At 48.5% G+C, this 2,750-nt stretch overlaps 2 pseudogenes; both read right to left on the reverse strand.

The window, feature by feature from the left end:
- On the reverse strand, positions 1 to 806 carry LOC143386994 (bcl-2-like protein 1 pseudogene; annotated as a pseudogene).
- Positions 807 to 1,964: 1,158 nt separating this feature from the next.
- Positions 1,965 to 2,750, reverse strand: LOC143386993 (ras association domain-containing protein 5 pseudogene; annotated as a pseudogene).

Here is a 2,750-nt window from a genome sequence, read left to right on the forward strand (position 1 = left end):
CTAGTGATGGACGGTGGGCGTGGCCTGCCTGTAATGGTTCTCCTGGTGGCAATGCTGGCTGGACAAGGGATGTGGTGAGGTGGGGTGGAGTGAGAGGGAGGGTGAGTGGGTGGTCAGTGTCTGGTCATTTCCAGTGAACAGTCAGACCAGCAGAATCATGCCAGCCACAGTCATGCCCGTCAGGAAACAACGGTTGAAGCACTCCTGGCCCTTCTAGCTCTTCACTGCAACATTATTCCCATAGAGTTCCCCAAAAGTGTCCCAGCCACCATTCTCCTAGATCCAAGTCTCTAGGTGATCATTCAGGTAAATGGCCATCCAAGTCACCAATACCTGCATCTCCTTGTCTATGCATTCCACGAACTATGTTCCCTAAAGGACAAAAAATGCCACAATGTGACCCCAGTTTACCTCATCCTGGAAGAGTTCATTCACTACCTGTTCAAACCTCTGATGACCCCAGAGTGATGTGGAGCTGGGACATCACGTCACCGAATGCCTTCCAGCACCATAGTTCAAACTTGTCACCTGCCTCCCTTAGTGCTTGCTTCACTCCTGCCATGGGGGCACCTCCGGGGCATCTAAACTCCTGCTGTGGCCATGGCTCCACTCACCATGGGGCTGTCCATCAGATGCCAGGATGGGTTTCCATTGATGGCACTGGTGGGCTCCGCCTCTGATTCAGTCCCTTCTGGGGCTTCAATCTTATTCTCTTCCACTTCACTAAACTGACTCCAGCTGTATTCTTTCTGGGAAAGCTTGTAGGACAGAAAGTCAATCACTAGCTCCCGGTTGCTCTGAGCCATTTTTAAAATAGAGATGGGCTCAATCAGTCCAGTGTCCAAAACATCTGCTCACTCACTGTGTCTGATCTCTGCTTAATGATTCTCTTCTAAGATCCAAAGCCAAGATAAGATTCTGAGAGGACGGGCTGCTCTTTGTTGAATTCCAGACCCTACTTCCTCCACAGTGCCCGCCCACTGCTCCCGGTCTGGTCTCTGCCTGTGCTGCCACCTACCAGTTGCACAGCATGTCCTCTCCAAGATGGAAGAGGCATGTAAGGTCGCCACCGCCGAAGCTCAATAATCTCCCTAGACATGATTCTCTGCAATGCTTTCTGGCTTTCTCTTGCTGCCTGATTTCTGGACTCAACAGGAGACTTTAAAAATGGTAAATGGCTAGTTTCCCCTTAATGGAAACACATGAGGATGATGGCAACGTTAAATTCAAATTTGTAACTTAAAAACAAACAGCATTGACAAAGATGTGACGATCAAACACATGTATGTATGCCTTTGGGTTTACACATGCACAGTTTTGCTAATGAGGACCAGGGCCAGAGCAGGCAGCAACTTCGCTGCAAATCTCTAAGCCAGCCTCAGCCTTGGTGCTCCTTACCCCAGCAGCTAGGCCAGAGGCCACATGAACTTCCCTTAAGCAGGAACAGCAGGTGCCTTGGGCAGTGTGTGACAACCCTTTTCTGAACATTATTCTGCTTTCAGGAACTTAGCTCAGACCTGTTAAAGGAATATGCTACAATACTTGACCTAAATAAAGGTTTTGAAGGTGGCAAATAAGAGAAACTAAAGATGAGTCAAAGCCAGAGAAAGAACATATAGTTCTAAAACCTTTTACTCTTTTCCTTTTGCTGGCTGGTGTGAGAAGTTCTGGTTTGGTGACAAAAGAGGCAACTATTTGGTCAGTGAAAGGCTTGCAGCTTGAGAGATGCCAATGTTGTCCATCTCATGAGTTCTGATCCTTGGCGGAGTCTGTTGGGGGGCACAGCATGAGAAGTGGGCAGGAGTCAACCCCCACACAGACACTTGTCCATGGAAGAGACTTTGTGCCACGTCTGGAACAGCTGGGCGGGACAGAGGTGTCCTGAGAAAAAGCATCTGCTGCAAAATAATAACTATTACTAAAAACAAATCTGAGAGCATTAGGAGGAAAGGAAGCAAGACCAGTTACCTAGGTTTGCCCTGGGATTCTCTTAAAGCCTCTTCCAATTTCTGTCTAAACTTGTCGTGCTTCTTCTGCACTTGCTGGATTTTGTCCTGTTCCTCCTTTCCCAAGATCCTTAGGAAGTTCTGGAGCTCAGGGATGAAGAATGTGTCCCACTCCCCTCTCCAGTTTCATTCTTCTTTAGCACAAAGTTGAGGACATCTGTGTCTGGCCGGCAAGGAGGCACAGATAGAGGGAGCAGTCAGCAACGAAGAGTTTCTAGAAGAGGACTTGACCATCCTTGTGTATTTGCTTAAAAAGTGCAAACTTTGGGGGATTTTCCACTACCATAAACCTCTTGAGCAGCCCCTGGATGACCTTGCAGACTGTGATTGTGCTGCTGATGGGCAGCTACTAGATGATATCCAGTGGCATGTAGAAAGATGTCCGCTTGTCTGTCATCGCCCCAGGTTCACTTCCTTGATGGCATCCTTGATGGACTGGGCCCTGATCCCAGCAGGCACTGCCATGGGCCGCAGAAGTTTCAAATGCACTTTGATGAAACCCGTGTAGGTGCCATCTTCGCTCAGCTTCATGTCCAGCCAGTTCTTCTCCAGGCTATTGTGGCTGTTGATATGCTTGATCTCCTGCAGTTAGGCAGAGGAGATTCCCGAGATTCCCTCCTCCACTATCTTACAGATGTTCTCTGACAGATGCCTGCTCTTCACATTCCTTAAAAAGGTCCTCTTGGCCGTGAAGAAACAATCTTCCAACTCCTCCTCTAGGCTGCAGTACTTCTTACTGCTCAT

The sequence above is a fragment of the Callospermophilus lateralis genome, unplaced genomic scaffold (genome assembly GCF_048772815.1).
Source record: "Callospermophilus lateralis isolate mCalLat2 unplaced genomic scaffold, mCalLat2.hap1 Scaffold_3109, whole genome shotgun sequence".
In the NCBI taxonomy this organism is placed as follows: Eukaryota; Metazoa; Chordata; class Mammalia; order Rodentia; family Sciuridae; genus Callospermophilus; species Callospermophilus lateralis.